The sequence below is a fragment of the Lepisosteus oculatus genome, chromosome 9 (assembly GCF_040954835.1).
Source record: "Lepisosteus oculatus isolate fLepOcu1 chromosome 9, fLepOcu1.hap2, whole genome shotgun sequence".
Lineage (NCBI taxonomy): Eukaryota > Metazoa > Chordata > Actinopteri > Semionotiformes > Lepisosteidae > Lepisosteus > Lepisosteus oculatus.
This window is the reverse complement of record NC_090704.1, coordinates 2,832,526-2,855,024: the sequence shown is the minus strand read 5'-3', so window position 1 is coordinate 2,855,024 and position 22,499 is coordinate 2,832,526. Positions and strand designations below refer to the sequence as shown.

Sequence of the window (22,499 nt, the reverse complement as noted above, 5' to 3'; positions counted from 1 at the left end):
GCCAGCAGTGACGGGCTGCCGGTTCCGACTCTTCTGTGCTGAGCACTCCCAGTCTTCATATCTCCAGCATACATTAACACACCCACCAGTGGCCGAGTCCTTGTGCATTCAAAACCTTGGCGGCTGGATGATAAACGTTCCTCAGACTTTCAAAGGTTTCCTGTGGACCCCAAAACCGCACTGAGCACGACTATTAAGAGGGAATGCCTAGTTTTCCCATCAAGCACAAATGTGGGACATTAACTGGATGTCCAGGGCACCCGCAGCAGTTTTCTTGTCCACAGACCTTGGTTTCAGACCTGCTCACATTATACAGGGAATGTATCTCCTCTGCCCACCTCTCGGCCTCTCAGCTTGTAAGACCCAGGCAACCTGCCACCCAAGGCTCCTCCAGGCCCTCCACTGCAGGGGTGGCCGGGATACAACATGTGCAAGAAAGGAGAGCGAGGGGGCTGGAGGGTCTGGGGCAGAGGACTGTGTGCGTTGAAGCCCTTCCCTTTAAGGAGGATGGCTGAAAAGCACGTGCTCTCAGAGGGTGACCAGTGGGAAGGAAGACACAGGCGGGGGGGAATGGACAGAGAAGCAGAAAACCCTCCTGACGCCACCTGAGAACTCTGCGTGGCGACTGATGGCTGCTCTCAGCCATCTTCCCTGATCCACGCAGGTGCGAGTTCTTCCCAACCCTCCTGCATCCTGCTCTCTAATCCAGGGGCCTGCAATCCCAAGCTCGGACTGGAGAGACACGGTCCTCCAGCTTTTATTGGCTTTAAATATTCAATGAGCAGGGAGGCTAATGAAGCAGGTAATTGGTCCAATAAAAGTCACTGAAAACCAGAAGGCCCTGTAACTCTCCAGGAAGAGGACTGCAACTGCCTGCTCTAAAACACACATCATCACTTTCATCAAAAGGTGTCGATGTGTTTTTTATGATCGTATGCTCTCAAAAAAGTTAAAGAATACACCCACACGTGCGTTTTTTTGAACTACAGGTTACAACCCCAGAAACTCAGACGTCTCACGCTGGAAGGGCTGTACATTGTTTTGGCTCAGCTCGGCATCCCTGTTGTCTTTTCTTGTAGGGAAATCACTGCTGTTATCACAGCCGTCTAAGGCACTTCAGCGCACAGATTCTCCCCGCTCCCTCATCCTCACTGGCCCAAACAGCACCAGCCATTCGCTCCAAACAGGGTTCCCTCGTGTGCGTGTTTTACAAACACTGTTTCAATATTCACCGTCACAACGTCAAGGTCCTCTCAACGCGCACAGACGGACAGAGTTCATTCGGACACCTTGCCGCCGAGAGGGGGGGTCCCCCACGGGAGACGCGAAAAACCTCCGATTGGGCCTCACGAAAACAGCGACGGCGGAGAGCCTCGCACTGCCGTCACCACCGGGAAGCAAATGGGATAAAGAGGTTTAATCCCCACCCCGAGAAAAAAGTCCGAGATCCACCCCAAAAGGCTTTTCCTAGAGGGTTGGGGGGAAACTACAGCATTCAGTGTGCATGGCTGGCTCCAGCACCGGCTGGATCTGACCGGCGTCCATCTCCCTCTAAAAAAAGACAAACTTGCGAATCAATCGATCAATCTTAACGCTTCTTTCCGCTACTCCGACCCCCCCCCGAACTTTTGTTGTTTTTATCATTACTACTACTTCATCCTTGTTACATGCACCCTGATTCTCCGAGCCGGAACCGAGAGCGCTGAGTGACGCGCCCCCCCAGCCGGCCTCCCCCGCAGGCAGCGCGTTTCCAAACCCCCCCCCGGCGATTGAGCCGTCTTGCACGACCGGAGCCGCGCTCGCCCGGCGAGAAACCGCATCGACCCTCCCCTCCCCTCGCCTGCGGGCTTCACACGACACGTCAGGAGAGCTGCGGGCTCCCCCGTTCCTCAAACTCCTCTAAAAATCACGAAACCAAAAGATCAGGCGTTATCTACCGCCGGCTGGTGGTTGGTTGTCCCCCCCCACACGAAAGAAACTTGCAAACAGGACCAGGCACAAGAAGCTGAGCTCTGAGGTCTTTTTGTGCACAACACAAAAGCATCCTTCGCGATCTGCTCCCGTGTCCGTCACCCACGACAACTCGGGGGAGGGTTAACCCCTGCAACGGAAACCGTCTGGGGTTTCACGCGTGTGCGCCAGAGACAGAAATAAATAAATTCATTCATTAATGGATAAGCGCCTGAAATTCAGTGAACGCTTTCTGGCTTCTTGCAATTCGCCCAAAAGAGCAAAAGCTTCTTCTCAGACGACACGGATCAAGTAAAGATGGGCTTTACAGCTGCCAAGCCAATTGGCACCTCCAGAAAGGAAACGTCCCAGCTAGAAGATGTCAATATTTCACTCGGGCGAGATATCCGCCACACAAGACCAGAAATAAAAAAACACAAAGTTTCCAACCTGAACAAGTTTCCTTCTTATCTTAAGGAAAACATTAACCCGAAGAAGGAGGAGAGAAGAAAAAAAAACCCAGACAAATGAGAGATTTCAGATGCTCCGCGCCGTTGCCTCTCCAGCAAGCGCACCTAACTGTACTTCAACCCATTTTTTTTTGATAAAAGAAAAATAAAATTTGGCGTCGCATCGGTGCGGACCGGCTGTGCTGCACCTGTCTCTCCGCTCCCTGAAACTCGCTCAGTCCCGCCGAGAGCACCTATCCCCCCCGGCCGGAGCCGAGAGCCTGCGGCCAGCGCCACAGATCCCCGGCAGTTTCACTCCAGGGCCGGATGAGCACCCGGAGACACCATCGCACACGGCGCACGGGAGAAACGCCTGGTGCGCGTTTGATATAAACACACGCACACACATGCACACGCTTTTGCCCAAACAAACTGTGCCGGGATTCAAAACGCAATCTTGGGGAGGACCCGGCTATCGCTGACTGGAGTCGCGGCGGCGGTGCAAGCGCACGTCATGTACACACACACACACCTAATCTTTAGGAATTAAAACAACAACAACACCAGCACCACAAGAAATCAACCCACACGTCTCCCAGCCTGGCCATGAACACAATCCACACGGTCAGCTCGTCAATCCCCCCCAGTCCGCTGCAGAACGACACCTCCAGGTAACGCTCCCCATCACCTGGATTATCGATACGGAAATAACTTATTCAAGGGAATAAAAAAAGAAACGAGGAGGGAGAGAGGGGGGCTATTTAAGATCTAAGGGTGTGGATCAGCGGTTTTTTTTTTAAAAAAAAACAAAAGTGCTCTTGCACAGGGTGGACCAGATGTTTCAAGTTTGACACCTCTCCCCCTCCCCACCATCACAAACACACACACACACTCCTCCCCAAACCCCCCACCCGTGACATTTAAATTACAGCAAACAGAGGCACTTCTGATTTTCTGTTAAAAAACTACCTGTTCGCAAGCGGCGGCGGAGGAAACACGGCTCTGGCCCCGCCGATCCGTTACAACAACGTGTGTGTGTGTGGTGGTGGTGGGGGTTTGGGACCAGCCGTAACGTGAGAGGAATTAAAAAAAAAAACTTGCCCCCACCTCCAACCCCCTCTGCAATTGTTTTCACAAGTTTGTCTTTCTTTCTCTGCATGTGTGAATACCCCCACCACCACCTCATAAAAACAAAAAGGCAGCACGTTTTATTCCGGGGAAGAAGAGACTGTGGGGGGGGGAGAGAAAAACTATTTTAACAAAACCCAACAACAACAACAACACAACAAGCAGGCAGCATCCCAGCGCGATGTCCTCCGCCCCAGTGTGACACCCCCCCGGCTCTTCTCCTTCTTCTTCTTCAACCAAAACGATCGCGAATTTGGAAAACCGGGACCGAGCGGAGAGTGTTGCGTGGGGAGTGAAAAACTCACCGTGTCTCCGTGGGCATGTCTCTCCCCAGCCGCCGCCGCCGCCGCCCGGCTCGGAGCGTGTATTTCAAAGCCTGTATTGGGTTCGTTTTGGGGTTTTTTTTTTTAAATCCGGCTTTTTTCTTCTTTTTTTTTCCCCTCTCCCAACAACAACAACAACAAACAAATTCAAGGAACAAAAAAAGAAAAACCCAGCCTCTCCTCTCCTCTCCCTCTCCCGCACCGAGCACACAGGGGCGTCCGCTCTCACAAGTACAATATCGCCGCCGAAGTTCGCGTATAATCCCCGGGGGTGGTTAACTGTCGTGAAATCGGTGGGTGCTTCAAGGGGCGGTAGCGAGAAGCGGCTTTTTTTCTTTTCTTTTTTTTAAAATAAAGGTGGGGGGAAAAAAAATCTCCTTCTTCCTCTCCGCCGCCGCCGCCGTTATAATCTCCCCCTTCGCCGCGGCGGGTCTCTCCGAGTTTCTCCCACTCGCTCGCTCGCTCGCGCTCAGGCTCAGGCTCGAGCTGGAGCTCGCTCTCTCTCCCTCTCTCCCTCGCGCTCACTCTTCCTCACGCACAGGTTGGCCGCTCGGATGGCGCGCGCTCCCCCCCCCCCTCCTCCGCCGCCGCCGCCGCCGCCGACCGCCGTTCGGTTCTTTCCGGAAGCGCTCGGGCATTCCCCCCCTCGCGTCCTCGGCAGACTCGCAGGTGACCCCCGGCCGGCCGGCCGGTAAAAAAAAAAAACGGAACTAGGCGAGCTGCCATTGACACACACACACACCAAAAAAAAGGTATAATAAAGGTTTTCTTCGCCCGGCTGGAATTTTGACATCTCCAGAGTGCGGGCTGTATCCGTGTTGGCACGTTAAAAGGATCCTTTTTTTTTTAAAATCCCCCGAAGGGGACGTCTATTTATAGGTCTCTATCTTAATACTTAGACTATCTCAAATACAGGAATGCATTCGGGGATCTTTTTTTTTTTTAAAAAAAACCAACCTTGTTTATCAGAGAGATAGACGGATGTGACTTGTTCGCTCACTTTTCAATTTTTTCTTAAATAGCTCTATCAGTAATTAAATAATGTAATATTGCACCATTATTATTATTATCATCGATAGAGTGGGGTTGGAATTTCTTCTTTTTGGCATTGGAACTATAAAAACACCAGCAAGCCACACAAAAAACACACAGAAGCTCACACATTCTCTCCTAAAAAGAACATAAAAAAAGCGACTGCAAATGAGATAGATGTTCGTTGATGTCTGATGGATCATTAGATCTTCAATTATAACTCCGCCAGGGATGTAATTTCGCTAAATACTACAAGGGAAAGATGCTCTGTCTTTTACGCAGATAGGGTAAATTGCTTTGTGAAATTCTTACGCTGGGGCAAATAGTGTATTTCGGGGTCCCTGTCTGTCGTAAAGGTCAACCCCTGTTCTCCACTCTTCCTTGCAATGCTTCATCGCTTTTAATTGGAGAAATCGGACTGTAAGGCTCTGTAAGGGCCCATCAATTTCTGTGAAGTACTGTAGCTTTACTGGACTGGTGAAGAGACTGGTGATAGCACAATACTTCTGTTGGCATGTTCAGCTGTTCCAGTTAAAGGCAGAGTTATGGGAGGCTGTTGGGCTCATACAGCCCATTCGGAAGATAGAAGTTGACTGATCCCAGGATCTTTTCCTGAAGGGAAACAGAGGCATGCTATCACAAATGATTCATAATGACATTTGTAAGGACGAACAAATAGTTAACAGACACACGATTTTAGACTATTTTAGTCTACTAAACAGTTTACTAATTCAATCAGCCAGGTCTGCAGGCACTTTGAGGAGGAGTACCTCAAATGTTCTTTTATCTCCAAGCTTCACACGGGAAAAAAAAAAAAAAAGCCTTGCTTTAATCAATCAGATTTTTCCAATTTTAGGCCTGTTTCAAAGCTGCCGTTTGAAGCAGGACCGTTGGAACGTGTACTAGCAGCGTCCCAACTGGTTACGTCTTTAAAGTCTGATTCCTGGCTGGAAACTTTCACTCAGGGTTTCAGGCTGCCCACAGTGCTGAAACCGCCTTGGTGGAAGTTGACCCTCTCAACTCCACAGAAGCTGTCTTTCCCTTCGTTCTGCACTGCTAGGCCCTTCATCAGCCTGTGACACTGGACACCATGGTATTCTGATTAATTGACTGGAGTGTTATGCAGGTATAAGTAACAGCCTTATTCTCTTTTTTTCTGCTGACTTTTTTTCCATTTTTATATGTAGAATTTATGTCAAGTGCCTTGATAACGCTCTGGCTTAAAAGGCTATATATGAATGTAGTGATTGATTGATTTATCGATTGATTGATCAAAGCATGGATGCATGGATGATAAGCCTGGAGCTCATAGTGGTGCCAGGAATGAAACCCATTCAAGGTTCACTCAGAAGACCAGCGGGCGTCTTCACATGTTGTTGCGACAGGTAGACAGGTACTCTACCTCCTACGAACGAGCTAAGAATCCGATACTTCAGATTTTAAAAAATGACTTTTGTCTTGTTCTCTCAGATCTATGCTATTTTTATTTATGTATCCTGGCAAATATATTCACTTACTGTGCAAAGTCAGATTCCCTGCTGGATGTAAAAAAGGGACAAAATGCACGATGGCTTACTTTCAAAAGTGGGATGTTAGAGAGCGTGTGGGATCAGAACAAACAGTGCTCAACCCAAGCGCAAGACAGGAAGAATCGCTCTCCGAAAGGCTGCTGGGACGATGTTGTTCGATGTCAGCGCTCATCAGCGGCTGAGGAAGACAAAAGAGAGCCCCTGACAGAGCCAGGTTTCTCCAGCCCTTTGAAATGCCTCCGAATTTACAGCGCGAAGAGTAGATGCTCCTAACGGAGAGCACCGCTATTAACCCGGCTTGTTTGTCGTTAAGAGGTGGGGGACTGGTTACATCGGACTCACAAGTCTCCCAGCTGTTGTGAGCACATGGCCCATCGCACACCGCAAACGCCTGCTCCTATCCCAGTTGTACAGGAGCGAGAGGAGGAAAACTCAGCGGCTTCCTGAAACTCGAGCAGGAATGATCACATGAAACAGCAGCCTGGCGCACTACACGAGACACTGATATGCGGCTTGCATCTGTTATTCCCTTCCAATTGCAATCTTTCAGAAGAAAAATGGGGTAATTTTTTCATTTTCTCTGAATATCTCGTATCTGCTAGGAAAGCCAGGCGCTGCTTAGGTGGCTGTACTCAATCAGAAAGCATCTATTATTTTCTATCATTATTGAATATGGTGCAGAAGTGTACTGCAGACACAAATAAACCAGACACTTCATATGTTTACTTATTTATTCTCTGCACTGTTGGAGGGGGCGCTTAGAGCCTGCAGAGGAGACAGTTTAATTCCCCTGCCATTCATAGCATAGTAATCTTATTCATCTCGGAACAGTTTACAAATAATAATTAAATGCCTCCATCCTCTCTGAATTGACATACGCATGATGGCGCAGGGTAATGTTATTAATTTAAGGCAGTGCCTAAGGTGATGACTCTCCAGCACTCTCCTGTTGACAAACGGCCCAGCACAGTATGGGCCAGGCAGCCCTGTGCAGATGGTGTCCTCGCAGGAGGCAGCGGGAGAGATGCTGGGGTACCTTCTGTTCCTCTGGGGGTTTCACACTGAAATTCACGCCATACGCGGACAACCTGAGTGCTGGCCAGCCCCACGCCCAAATAAAACCGGGGGAAGAATAAGAGACAGGCTTTTATTTATCCTTTCGAACGGGGTGAGAACTCAGGGTGACAAATATGATTCCGCCCCAAAGGTCACTTGTATTTCCTGCTTCTGAATTCAGTCCGTCCTCCAGCCGGAGAACAGGGCTCCCCCGGCCAGCCTGCGACAGGGCGTTCCCGGAGGGAGGCCCGAGGAGACGGTGCAGGGTGCAGGCCCGCGCTGTACTGGGGCGCCACTGTGAAACACACGGGGGGGGTCCCCTGAAATGAACAGTATACACGTTTTCATTTACAACAAAGCCCTGCTACCCGCCGCAAAGAGGAGAACATTCAGGCGTGGCCAGAGAGCTTTCCGCCGGCTCTCCTGACTTCGCAGCTTGGAGGCATGAGAGGTTGGGGGCGCATCCTTTTTTACCTGCTGCACACCAGCGTGGAAGGCACACAGCCTTAGCGTCTTTGTTCCACCTTGGTCCGTGGGTCTGGGTGTTTCTGAATTTAACTTTAGCAGCCTAACGGGGACAGATATCCAACCAGTGGTGTGCCCCTTCACTAGACTGTTCATTTATTAGTGCACTGGTGTCCCACAGGTTGCTTGGCAGTGACGTGACCTGATATCACGCTGCCTGAACATTAGTTCAGCTTTGCTTAAATGGCTCCCCTCACGTCCTGCAGATCTGGAAAAGACCACAGAGCCGCCGCCCCTACGCGGCGTAAATCATCAGTGTCTCGTGCAAAGAGAAGACTTTGTGAGGGCTGCAAAATCCTGTCACTGGACAGCAGAGCATGTCGAATGTGCACGATACCGCCGCCAAAGCCAAACACAACCGGGCTTCCTCTCTGTGGGGTTTGTCACACAACATGGTCCCAATCAAGACTGATCAGCACAGTGTTCTTAATGCGGCTGTAGACCCAGATTTATATGTGTAACATGGGGTTGTGCAACTTAAACCACTCTAGCTGCTTGAGTACGGGGTGAAAGCGGACTCTCAAGAGCAAAGGCATCTAAACTTTCAACGTCCTTCAATTCCTTGGAAGCGAAACAAACAAGTGGTGTTTCCCAGGAAGCAAGGAGACACAGAAATTGGAAAAGGATTAAGGACATGCCAGCCTCTTCCAACTTGGCACCATTCAAAGAGCTTTCAGAGTCTGAAAAAATCAAAGCCAAGAACTTCCTGCAGTGGGAAGGAACATAAAGCGAGGCTTGCGAGGAAGAAAATCCTTCCCTCTTTTGTTTAGTGGAAAGACACAAAGCACCAGAGAGAAGACGTTAGGCTGGCACCAGGTCAGGCTCTGCCCTCTAGGACTGCATGCAGAAAAGTGGGGTAAATACCTTTCATTTCTCCGTGGTTCAGATCACAGCTAGAAAAAACCAGGTCCTCTTCGGCATTTTCGAAAAACACCAATATTTTCAGCGCTTAAGAATGCCACTTCCGTTCCACAGCCCTTGCAGGGAGAAAAATGTCACAATCTGAAACTGAGGCAAAAACAATAGCACTTGAAATGGCTTTTCTGACTTTCCGACAGTCTCCTGCCAGGCCAATGTGCTGCCTTCGGCTTGCTGAAGGGGTTTACCTCCGACGCCTATATGCAGTTTTACGCTCCACACCCGCTGGTTTCAACAATAGCAAATCCTGTACGGGAATTATTCTAAGTCGATTCTGGGGTAAATTCATTTCCTGGGGCTGAGATTTAAGTTTGAAATGTTTTTTTGTTTTTATCTGAAGGGTGATGCCTGATCAGCGAGGTTTTCGTAAGGGGATTTCACATCGTAAAGTAAATATCTGCATTATCGGCTGTGCATTTACTTATATTAGTGACTCACTGAATTAAAAGTAATTTCTTTTGCAGTAGGAGATGACATCTTCTTCTTCCCAGTTGTTTGGGTAAATTACCTTCTGGACTCAGCTGGTAAGTCCGTAATAATGCAAGAGATATGATGATGTAACCTTTAATGCACGTCAATGGGGATAATTTAAGATTTAATTTGGGTTCATATATTTGTGATGGTCCTTTAGTCCTCTGCTGGAAGAATATGCCTAATTGCCTTGCCTGTATTATCCTCCCTGCACCTGTGACGTTTAATGGCATCCACGGGGCAAAGTATCAATTCAAAGACATTGACCTTTCCGGCCCTCCCATCAATTATGGCTCAGATCTCCAGTATCTGGACAGGAGCAATAAATTCACCCCATGTCAAAACACACTACTGGCTTTAACTAACACAAGCCCCTTGCAATCTCGCTCTGCAAAACAGAGAAGAATGAAAAATACAAAAAGAGCAAACTTCATGAAAAACACTACACTATGTTCTGCTTTTCAGTGTCCACAGCTGATCCTGTTTTCTCACATAAACCTTCTAAAGGTGCTAAAATGATCACACCGCAAAATCCCCTCCCAATCCAATCAAATCCCAGACATGCCTGCATACTGGACACACGTAATCCGACGTGCAACAGTACCGTTTTGCTCCGATCTGGAGTAGCAGTGTGCGACAGCACTGGGAAGGCGGGGAGACGAACGCTCTGGGGTGTGAGGAACGACTGCCAGGACCCGAGGCTGAAAATCTGCCCGAGAGAGCCGGGGAAGCTGGGAGCCGGGCCTCTCTGGGCGTCTGCTCAGACCAGGCCGGGGTGCGGTGGAGGAGGGCGGAGGTGTGGCAGCTCCAGAGGGGAGCTCAGCACGACGTGAGCGACGCGAGGAGGCCCTGGATTCACCGCCAGCAGAGCAGGTTCGCGCCGCACACATGGTGCTCCTGTGTTTCCGAGTTCGGGGCTGAACAGCACCCAGGAGCAGAGCACACCAGAATGTGACAAACCCACAAGCCCCTCTAAAGAAGTGTTTCTCCTCGGCACTCTGCTTTGAGGACGTCCATAGCAACAATGCAGTGGATGGTCTCGTTCCTTTCTACCCCTTAGTAATGCGGACAGTTTAGAAACGCTAATTGCGCCTTTGCCATCTCATGACAACGACTCCTGGGCCCACACGGGCAGAATGAGGATGTGCAGACGGGCTTCTCTGACAATCCACTCTTCCTTCGGCAGGCTGCGGGCTCTGCCGTGACTTACAGAAGACCAGCGCTGTGCCGGGTGACTGCTGTGAGTCTCTGTGCGTCCGGAAGGAATCACCGCGGGAATCATTTTCCGGTTGGGAGCCAAGGGAGCTCTGGCCCCCTATCCCAGACCCCAGCCCAGCCCCTGCAACACTGGACCACCCCTACTTCAGCTCTTAACAACACCGGTAGGGGCAGCTCTCAAGGCAAAACCCCTGGAAAAACTGGCCTGCGACAGACTGGCCAAGGCGTGTTCTGGGCTAGGCTGGGCCCAGATACCTGAACATCATCTGTGACATCAGAGCAGGATTTGAGTTCAGTATCACTTTGCCCCTAGTGTGTGATTTATTAGCCTGAAATAGGTACAATTCTGTAGTATTACATATCCTTATTAATGCTTTTCACTTTCATATATAATTTATAATTTGATATAATATAATATGCAATAGCATCTCTGGTACGCCCTGTGTTCAGTGACAGGAAAGATGATAAATAAGAACTGGAAGCTTGCATGTGTTTACCAGCAAGTATAAGCATTGCTGCTGAACATTATATTCAATGGTTGTCAGTATAATTACATCACGGTCACCGCTGCAGCTCATTAGAAAATTGACCTTTCTAAAAAACGTGAACTGGTACAATAAGCAAAATAATAAACCTGCAAACCTGCAATACATTTAGATCTGTTTTTCCTGTTGTTGCATGCTTTTCATAGTGCTTTTATCTTTGAACTGACTTGGCCACGGTTTCTAACAGTGTACTCTGCCTCTCTGTTCTTCACTGTCATTTTACCGTGATTTCATTCTGATTGCTTTCACTTCACTGTGCTCTTTCCCGGGTACACCACAGGAAACCTTTAGAAAGACTGCTGTCTTCCCATACAAGAACTGATGGCCAAGTCAATCTCTGTTGTAAGTGACGCTTTGCTTGCGGGCAGAGAAATCGCTGTGGCCGTCGCAGGACAGCAGGCAACGTCAGGCTTTCTGCAAAGCGGCCCGGATCTGCTGATGGACGTAGCCAGGGGACACCACAGCTCCAGTGCCAGGAAGCCTGAGGCGTGAGGGTCCAGTATTCCCAAGGAGGGCTGGATCTTGGACGATGTAGAGGCTACCTTCGCAGAATCCAGGCACACATTCCCAGCTAACACGGGGTTAATCCGCGATGAAAGGAGTGGTTTATCCCTGTGAGTGGGGACGTCTTACATTTCTGTTAGCGCTGGATACTGTATGTGCAATATACTGTATATATGTCCCACTTCAAGTGCGAATCGATACAGCATAGCACAGCATTAAAAAAAGGCTATGTCCATCCTGAATGGGCTGCTGTGCATTGAATACTTTCACAAAGGGACCATCATTGTCAATATCTCATCCCACGAGGAGGAAACGGGTTGGTCACTCCAACATTGTCTCGCGACAAGCCAACCTGCTCTGCTTCTTCTCCTTCCGATCCCCTCGTTGGAAAGGAAGAGAGCTACAAATATCACTTCGACCTCACATTTCATGACAGCCACCGTCCAGCGCATGAGACGGGCTCTAAAGCAGTAATACTCAGATCACAAAGATGGAAACGTGTTTCATAAAGTTGAAAGTGGATGAAAGTCTTGTAAATGGCAGAGAAATACTCAGAACGCTTCATCGGCAAAAGAGCTGGTCTTATGTTAGACTTACATTCACAAGTCATCTTCATAGCACCTCAGGCGATTTAACATGAGGACAGACCAGTCTGTCAGAAGACATCTCGAGGCATCTAATGCAGTAGGCTGGGAAAAGGAACATGATTTTACATCTCTGGCAGTGGCATACAGTAACTTTGGCCAAGGACATACTGTCACAAGCACCACAAGTGGGAATTATGTGGCAAAGACAGTAATGATCCATCTTTTGTCTTTGGGTTAGTACACATTCAAAATGCAGGTGACATGATTTCCTCTGGTCTCACAGGCACTTGCAAATGTAACAAATGAAGAAGGCAATGCATCATGCAATTATTAAAGAGTTCAAATCCACTGGTGAGTATAATATTGACTACAAGCTCCTTCGGGTCCCCTGCTGTTCCACACCAAAACCCAGGCAAGTTACTAATTTGTGCCACTTCAATGTGGTCTTGTCCTCTGTGGCTTAAGAGTTCAAAAGCACTTTCTGAACAAACTCAGACTCCTTTCCAGGTGCAAGGAGATAATCAGATCCCCTGGCTGCCGAGCTCTGACGCAGCTCCTGTAAGAATAAACTAGTAAACTAGTCAGGCAGCCAGGGAATCATTAGCACAGCAGCAGGAAGGTGCATGTGGCTCATAAGAAGTCTGCTTGAGGTGCGATTCCAAGTAAATGTCTAAAAGTCCCTCTTCTGGAAGGAAAGCCGGGAAACTAAATTGTTTCCCTGTCTTGCTTTTATCGGCTGCAAAGCCTGTGATCAAACTGAATTTACTGTGTGTTGCATGACAGGAGATCAGTGCAAGTCAAAGGTGACAGTGACTCATCCCTGTCAGTCCACATGCCCAGTGCCTAGTCCTCAGAGACTCCACACTGCAGCTCTGCAGCATGCCAGGCACAAGCCTCATAGCACTACATTATGAAAACCCCACTGACACACAGTGGCTTTCAGAAATGCCTCTTCATTTCCCAAACCAGCTGTGGGTCAGTGCCCGTAGAGCTGAAGTGCTTGGTCTCCTGGTTTTGCATGGAGATGAATGAAGCTCCTCAGTACCATCTACTTTACTGACAGGAGCGGGGCAGGTAACCAGAGAGCTGAGATCTAATGTCTGAAATTCCATTCAACCCAAGAACTGTCCAGAAATTTGATTTAAAAAAGAATCCAAAACGGTTTGCTGAGAAAAGGGAGCCAATTGAAAAGATGGTTAATTAGAATCATATCCTTACACGCAAACTCACAATCATACCAATTATATTTTAAATAAATCACTCACTCTAAATCCCTATTCTACATTCATTCTAATCCCATGTCCTCGCTATGTTAAAAACGAGTGCATTGGCTTGATTCTAAGCATTATTATTAGGAATATTAAAGTTTTAAAGACATTTTAATTTGGTAGATTTTCTTCTGCCCTGATTTGTTTATTAGTCCTTTGTCTGCATGTGTTCAATCCTGAGAGTTCAGTCAGCATTTTCTCACCACAGTGCCTCTGAAGGGGTTTCTCATTCTTCACGGAGTGCAATGGAGTCTTTCTGTTTGTGTGCTGAAGCCAGACATTGGCAAAGTGATATTAGCTGGTTAATTTTTAATTTCTTCGATGCAAAGCCATGTTCTCATAAGCTGTGCACTAATGGCCTGGATTAGATATCTCTATGAAATCCTTAGAGGACAGCAGAAATGATCTCCAGGTCTCCAGGGGCAACTGTTAGGACCTGAGATAAAAGAGAGACGGAGACACACTGGTCATGTATAAACTATCGTCATCTTAGAACTCACTGCTCCTACAGGCTAGCTTTACACAGACATCTTATACAGTCACACCTGAAGAAGGCTTAACAGCCAAAACATTGTTCTTCCTTTCCTGAAATTAACCTCTTCTTCTGTCTCATTCTGTTTCTTCGGTCTTGTCTTGTCCCGAATGCACATAACTTCTGGACAGCATTTGTTTATACACATGGAGCAGGTATACTTGAAATGCCTAAACAAAACTAGATTGCTGAATTTCGCCTCACTGTAATGGGCAAACTGTGGCTCCCCTGGGCTCTGAATTGAAGAAACTGTAGATGCCATCAGCCCAAACACTATAGCGATGGTAGCGTGAGGCTCAGGCGGGCAGACAGGAGCTTTGGACTGCTGCATCACGGACTTCTTGGTGGGGCTGGCCATGAGCTCACCGTCAGACACCTGCTGCCGAAACACGTTTCTGCCAAATAGCACCAAACTTTCAGCAAAACAAAACACATAAAAAGGGGGGAAGAGATGTGGAGCAACACCTCAGTTAAGTTGAAGTTTTTTTTGCACGGTCAGAGTGGTTGGTATTTAAAAAGCATCACAACAGAATCCAGGATTCACGCCATCTTGTACTGTATTTTCATATGGTTTCTATAAGTACAGTATATGATATCATTGTGACACAGGGATTGTCTTCACCTCATGACCTCTTGTGGGACCTGTCATCATGTGGCTCATCAGGATGACATCATGCTCATGTCATCATCCGCTGCTACACAAACACCCTGTAGTATAAACACACAGCTACACTCCTGCCCCACACACTCCCCTGGGTAACATCTGTCTGGATCATCACCGTTGGTGTTGTGTTATGCGATCACATTGCGTTGATCACTCTGTGTGCTTGTCCGTCCGCCATTTTGGGAGGTTAGAGGCTCCAACTCTGGCTGGTTTAAAATGCAATCTTGGCCTGGCCAGTAGGGGGAGCAAGAGATGGGGCTTGATGTTGATATTCTGGCTTTTTGTGCTTGTGGCGTGCAGTCTGTGTTTAGACTTGAGATCTCTTTAGAAAGATGGTTTTATAAGGAGCTCAGTTCACATTAAAAACAAAGCTTTGGTGCATAACACGTGATGCCATAAACCCAGAAGAGTTTAAATTGCAGATGCATTTATAATCTCAGTCTCAACAGCTGACAAGATCAAACCTATTGACACTCTACTTTCTGTGCAGAGATCCTTTAGTTACAACAATTAAAAGGAGTTGTGTCCAGAATTCACTATTGTTTTTAATCCCCATTTGGTTGATATTTATTCTGGTGACTTCTCCCGAAGTCGTCCCAATCTGACCTCAGTGCTCCCAGATAGCTGCAGTGGATATTCTGTACCTTCTGTGCCCATTGTGGTGCATTTATCACCCTCTACTGTAAAAAAAAAAAAGTTAAGGTCATTTCGTAGTAAATATGTAAGAATTGATTAAAGTGATAGTTTACAAACTACATCCCACAGAGATTTCATATCAGAAAAACTCAGAGGCAGATGGTCTGCGTTCAGTTAGAGATTTTCGGCAGGAAATTACCTTGTAAAATGTATATATTAGTAAGAGAAATCTTAGAGCTAATATTGGATGTGTATTTGCATTCCGAATATATATCCATTGACAGATGGTAAAAGCATTTTAGAGTTGCTGCATGGCAGAAAAGCCCAAAAGCTAATCTTCTAATGCTCAAAGTCACAAACAGGCAGCTAAATGGCTACAAAGATAGAAAGGCTTTGTATTCAATAGGCAGGCCTTCATTTAACCGGTTCACGGTGACAGCAATGAACTTACATTTACTGTTTGTTGCTTGATTTTAGCAACCTGAATTCAGCAACCTTCCTGTTGTAAATAGAAGGTTTTTTTTTTTAATTTTGTTATTTCTTATAATGGCAATGTTCCCAAGTTTCAGTACATCAGTACATTTGACTACCTGATAGGACTGATCAAATAAATGGTCTGTCACGTCATTTTGTACACAGCTTTAGTACACTTTATTACTATGTTTTTAAAACTGAGGGATATATATTTTAATTGAAATGTTAAAATCCGGGATTTATAATCTTGTTGTTTTAATTCAATCTGGGGTGGATCAATACTCCAATCCTTGTATTAAGTGACATACAGTAGCTTCATTGCTTCTTGCTCATAAACACAAGATTCTGCTAGATCTAAGAAAGGTTTTTGGTAACTTTAACCTGTGTCCTGCGAATGGTCAGGCTTTGCTCACGGACTGACCTACAGTAGCTGTGGCCACTCCATCCATCTCCATGAGGTCACGTGTCCGTGTATTAATCAATGCAAATTAAGAGCATGGCTTTAAAAACATGTTTCATTTAATGGTCCCTACACTTTCTTCTGAAATCCTATTTCCATTAAAGATTCACAGACACCACCTCACCCTCTTGGGGTCTAATTTAAAGTGGATAGCATGTGCTCAGTCCCGGGGGACACTGCTCATTACAAGTGGTCCAGACCAATGAGTTCCTGACCCTGCACGCACGTCTGTACCCTCTCCAGCAGCCTTTCCAGTGTCGTTCCACGCTGCGGTACATTTGCGTTTCCGCGATCACGCTGCCCGTCCTGCTCGCCTCTCGGCCTTGTGGCTCGGATCAAGCGTGCCCGTCCTGCTCGCGGTCGGAACGGGGACTCGATGGGCACTATTCAGCTCCGGGACACATCTGCTCTCTTACCGATCAGCTCCGTTTCTCATCACAAGCTCACTGTGCCCTGAAAGCTGACACGAGCAGTCAGGGGTCATTAAAAACAGGTGTGCTGGGACTGTACGAGGCAATAGGTGACAGTAAATCAGACTCAAGTCCTCATCAGAAGTATTATGTAACAATTATATCCACAATCCCCATTACATACAGTATGTAGGACATGTAGATAGATTAGATACAACGAATTATGGGCATGAATATTACTTAGCTCTTCGACCAAATACGATGCTACAGGAGATGATGGGCTGATTAGCCCTAATCAGTGAAACAGCTGCCATGCAGCTGCTGAACAACTTTCACACGTGAAATTAGTATTAATTAACTCATTGTCCACTTCCACAATGCAACAGCCAAGAGAACTAAGTTACCTGAGCTACTAACGCTATTTTAAGATAGCTCTCCCTGTGGTTTCAGAACCTGAATACACGCAATAAACACAGACAGCGGGTCAGTGAAGGCAGCGAGCATTGTGCGTTATCGGTGCTCAACAGTACAGCTGTCAGACATCTGCATCAAAGTGTGATGTAGGAGGCCAGTATCATCACTGACTGGCATGACCACCCCTTGCACGGCGAACCTGAGCTCCTTCCATCAGGATGTTGATGTAGACTGTCTAGATTTTACTGCAATAGAACCAAGTCAGACTCAGGCGTCAGTAATGAGCCATCTCTCCTGACATCCATTCCTCTCCCACAACGCTATAAATACTGTACCTACGAGATCCCTATCTCTTTCTTGCACGTCTCTTGCCTCCCACCTCCACCCCCTCTCCACCTCTGCAGCTGCCCCTTGGTCACCCTGCAGGGGGGTCCTGGCCTCCTTGTCCCCTGGCCGGGGGGTCAGCCCTCAGCCGAGAGGGTTAAGCCACAGTTTCGCTCCATAATCCTTTCATGGCGCTTTTATCTGTGGTGTTGTCATTCCTGGTGAAATCTGGACTGTTATACATCGTGCAAACCCCAACAAGTACAAAAACAGCCCAGTGCTTTATGAGGCAGATAACACTGGAACACAAGGGCGTTAAACGGCCAGACAGACAGACAGACAGACAAAGAGCAATACAGCCGCATACTGTAGGAGTAACAGTTCTGTCACTACAGATAGCTTTTCCTGTAGATAAGCCCATGCTAGAAATATAACAAGCTCTACATATGCAGGAAGCCAGTAGGAGCAAACAAAGGCCTTAATTTGCACGCGCATGCATATTCATGAGCAAAAGTGAAGTAGTGCAGGATTAACTAGCTGTTCAGTTTTAATTGTAGAGTCATCAGAGTTGGGAAAGGGTGCATGTCTGTGATTACGTAATTACGACACTTCTGTTCTTCAAGCAGTTGTTAAATTAGAAAAAAAATCAGCTCTGAAAAGTATTATCACCGGGGCATGTTGTTTATTTTGAGAACTTAAAAGCTGCAAGATCGAAATCTTGAACACCTTGTCCCCACCTCTCCCCTCTTTCCCACACACAAAATGTTTCTCTTCTAATTATGGATGTATGAACTTCTGTGCTTTATAAAGTAGAATTCACTGGGGGGGGGGGGGGGGCATATGTTTTCAAAGATTTGCAATCCCACCTTCAGAACATATATAAATTGTATTGGAAAGAACAGTTGATTTTTCTGATAATGGAATTCTGTCACTTTATGTTCCCAAAGCACATAGTCCTCTACAAAGCACTGATTTATCTCCCCAGAAATGAAATTAGAGAAGCAATAAAATGAAGTCAAATACTACACCACCTCCCAGGGTCATTTTGTTTTAAAATTGCTTAATGTAACAAGTCATACATACAGACTCCTCACGGGATGAAGGAATGCAGATCGCCAGAGCCGTCTTTCAGAGGTTGTGAGAGCGAGCGAAACACCCAGCCCGTTCAGATCGCCTCTGCTACCCCTGCCTGCCTCGTGATCTGTTAATGGACACAGCTGGGGCACAATGGAGACATTTGGAAAATTAAATTGCTTATCGTTGATTAATAACATATGAAATAAGTTTCAGGTTACTGGCAATACAGTGTACCGAAATAATATATACATTTGATATTTGCTGGCGGACTTAGCTGGCAGAATGTGCCGATGGGTCCATCCACCGCTACCGCATAACCTCATTGTAACACTCGGAGCATTCTGTGAAACTGGAGAGCTGCATGATCATCGGTCCCCTGCGTTATTAATCTGCGCATGTGGTATAAGCTCTGGGAGTAGATGTTAGCAATTGCTGCATTCAATTCAAAGGGCTACTCACCTCGGGGCCAAGAGCCTGCAACCGTATCTCAGGATACTCTGAAAGAAAAAGACTGACAGTAATACTGGTTTGGTCGCATCTCCCGTTCAAAGGTCATCTTTCCTTTTCCTCTCGACAACTGCTCTCTCTATTCCCTCACCTCCTGCCTGCTCGTATATTCGAATCATTCCTGTGATTTAACTATGTAAATGTCACCTGGCCCCTCCCCAGACCTCACCTCTAAGTGTTGTCGTACTTACACCTCCTTGTCTGGACGTCTCTTTAATAAGCGCGCCGGCTTTCAGTGTCTCACGGCAGCGGCGCGGCAGGTGTAAAACGTATTGTCTGTCGCGATTTAATAGTCTGAATGTGCTGAAAGCAGTTTAACAAAGTATGTTTTTTTTAAATCCAAAAGACAAATGACCGTTTTACAAAAGTCCCTTTCCTTAGCTGAAAGTGACAGGGACTGTTTTTTTTTAAAAAAACAAACTCATTGGCTCAGCACAATTCTAATAAAATGTTGGGAGTTTGGAGCTGTGGGCCCTAAGAGGAATTCCAGCTCTTGCATGAATCCGTTTGGAAAATCCCCTTCCCTGCTCCTTGAAGACGACGTCTCTCGTCTGCGCTTGCCTTGGTGCTCTATCCCGACCAGCGCCTCAGTTTCCAAGAGCCCGCTGCGCCTTCATACGACAGGAAGGTTTACACCGCGGTAATGCGGGGATTTAGGTGGGCCTTAGCGCTTCTTGGAGCAAGGGCAGCGCAGCCGGGTATGAGCAGGAGCTCGGCAAGGCTCGGGGCTGGCGTGCCGAGGAGAGGGGAGCCGGCGGAGCCCACATCATTAGAGCAGCACAGGTGGCATTTCAGCCTGCCCTTTCATCCCAGACAGCGCCGGGAGACGAGAGGCCGAGGTGACGCGTACCGTTTCGGCTACTCTCCCTTTGATGCCAGGCGCGATTGCATTACAGACTCCGACTTCCCAAAGGTGGTGGTGGTGGGGGGGGGCTCTGTGCCTGCTCCCTCTCTCAGAAATCAAACCAGCCTCCCGGCGTAAAAAGCAGTGAAAGCCGGGGCACAGCACGACGCGCGAATTAACAGCACACTGCTACTGTTGATTATGCTAAGCGTTTTGGTAATGTGCCGTTTCTCTCTCGCCTGCCTGTTGAGAATAAGGCCCCCCTCCTCGATGGAAGAGAGTCCGATTAATATCTCTTTATGATCTACAGCTCACTCCTCGTACGGCGGTGCTGCCCACGACAGCCTCTTCGGGAGAGGGGCAGGCCGAGTTTAATTTCCCGCTGTGGTAGCGCGCCCCGTCTCAGGGTGTCCTGCAGCCTGTCCCCTGAACTGGGGGTCCCACCTCTCCGCCTGCCCCACCCCTGGCGAGATAAAACTCTCGGCAGCTCCGGATCCTGAGCAGTAATAACAGATAAATCAGTTCACCTCCAGCAGGCCGACGGTTGCCATGAAGCCTATATTTCGTTGCCCTTTTATTGCTGCTAGTGACGTCGGGGATATCGCATTGTAATGACTTCGCATCCAGAGAAGCCATTGGGCGCAATGAGCCTGTTTTGTTTTATGTTGTTTATTTCAAATTGAAACAAAACGTGGAAAGAATGCGCTGAGAAATGTATTGATTCCCTCTATTTTGTTTAGATTCCAGGCTTTAGAAATTTGATACTCCAATTCTTTTAAAGCTGCTACCTGTATTAACAACGGACACATACAGTAGGCATAACTCTGCAAATTCCCGCTCATCAATATGCCTTCTTACAACAAACACATTTCAAAGGAGACTGGAGACTCCTCCAGAAATCATATATGTGCCACACAGTCCTGCAGCAGAGACTCATGCAATTAACTAACTTCATCTTGTTTGGAAACAGGTGTTTATAAAATGGAATAAAAGCATGCGGATACAACAATTCAGGTGGTCGCCTTTTGTGATTCAGCTCAACTTTGTTCACCACCTCATGTAATTAGCGCCTAAGTTTTGCCATCTTTAGTTTTTGCTAAATTTGCCACTGCCTTATTTTGGAAGGTTGAAATATTATACTCGGCGACTCATAACAATAGAGATCACAGCCAAATGTTGCTTCTGCTGCAGCATTCCAATGGAGAACTTCGATCACAACAAAAGCAGCATTTGGAATAACGCTCTGTGAGGTATTTGCACCTTAGGTTTTACAAACAAAAATGAGACTTTTGAATTTAAAACATTTAAATGGGAAAAGACTGTTTTCCAAAAATGGTCACTTTCGGCTTAAACCTTGTCCAAAGTTGCCATGCCTGTTACACGGATGAGCCTCAAAAATAGAGAGAGTCTGGTCGCACTGTCCGGAGAATTATGGAACAGCTGAACTCGCTCTGAATTTTCTGTTGGCTCGCAGACCTGTATAATGAGAGACTTCTTCTGTAACCATAGTTCCCTGGAAGGAGTGAGTATCTTTGACAAATACGTGATGCCTATCCCTTCCATGTCTGAAAGAAAAGCTGCTTTGGCTGCGTTTGGCTGGAGACCATTGTAAAATTAAGGGTTTACCCCTGAACTCATCAAAATCATACAAAAAGCTGTTGGATGTAGAAAGTAACATAAGAAACAGAATTCCTACCATCTGTCTTGGATTTTGTTTCCTAGACAAGTAACAGGATCTCTCTGAAAACCCCCTGCCTGTATTTCTGGGGTCTCTACTGTGTCTGGTGCAGAAGAATTGATCTGTGGTTGAATAACCAGACAGAGAGGAAGGTTACCGCCTGCATCTGCCTTAACGTGCATTAGATGAACTTGAAGAAAGATACAGTGTTCGGATGGGTAAGCACATCCATTTGGGAAAGAGACACTTCGTTATTATTATTATTTCATTGAAGACCATCACAGAGTCTATGAATCCTGTATCTGCACAAGAATCATTCAAAATTCGGAGCCCGAGTATATATTTGTGATGCAGACGGATGAAGAAAGTCTTTAGAGAAGACAGCTGGGTCACAGCTATGTGTGATGTGGGCTGTAGGGGAGGTTTTCCAAATGTTTCCATCTAGGGCGTACCCTGCCTTTTGCCTGTTGCCTTCTGGGATAGGATCTGGCTCCCTAACAACCCTGAATTAGAAGAAGTGGTTAGAAAGTGGGTGGGTGGATAATCTAATGATCAAACCATCAGACATCTTAACATGCAAATATAAAATGCACTGACACGGGCCAGTAGCTCAGGTTTTCCCAGGATTGCACGCAGCGCAGGCTGCAGACATGTGTGTGCCTTCCATTCATGTCTATTGGCCTTGGAAAAAAGGAGAACGTTTCCACATCCGGCACATACATGATGTGTGAAAACCTAACGTATACAGTTACAGGCACAGGAACGCTGCTGTCTGAGTAATGCTAATGATATATTTATTCCAAGAATTGCTCCAAAGAATGACTTGGAGACTTCAGGCTGCTTCCCAGGAGTCTTCAGAAGATGCTGAAGGGTTGGTTTCACGATATCTGAGACTCTGGATATCAGTTCATTTCACGTAATGGCAGAAAAAATGTATTTTTCGTTGTTTGTTCTGTCCAACTCTGTTCTTTGTGCT

General features: G+C 47.0%; 1 protein-coding gene and 1 long non-coding RNA gene across 14 annotated transcripts in view; both read right to left on the bottom strand.

The window, feature by feature from the left end:
- The window catches only part of ptprfa (protein tyrosine phosphatase receptor type Fa), a 222,163-nt gene extending 217,787 nt beyond the window's left edge, over positions 1–4,376 (bottom strand). For 10 of the 12 annotated variants that reach the window (XM_069193947.1, XM_069193951.1, XM_069193950.1 and 7 more), the window contains exon 1: positions 3,833–4,376. The gene's annotated coding sequence lies outside the window, so the exon portion shown is untranslated. The remainder of the gene's footprint in view (positions 1–3,832) is intronic. The other 2 variants (XM_069193953.1, XM_069193959.1) reach the window with 1 other exon arrangement.
- Positions 4,377–7,113: 2,737 nt separating this feature from the next.
- Positions 7,114–19,329, bottom strand: LOC107078338 (uncharacterized). Of its 2 annotated transcripts, XR_001479284.2 has the most exons (4): positions 18,954–19,329; positions 18,501–18,634; positions 8,857–8,969; positions 7,114–7,787 (listed from the first exon to the last, which is right to left on the bottom strand). It is a non-coding gene; the product is annotated as an uncharacterized lncRNA (long non-coding RNA). The 2 variants fall into 2 exon arrangements; XR_001479282.2 differs by lacking the exons at positions 7,114–7,787; positions 8,857–8,969 and adding an exon at positions 16,016–16,729.
- Between the last annotated feature and the right edge of the window lie 3,170 nt (positions 19,330–22,499).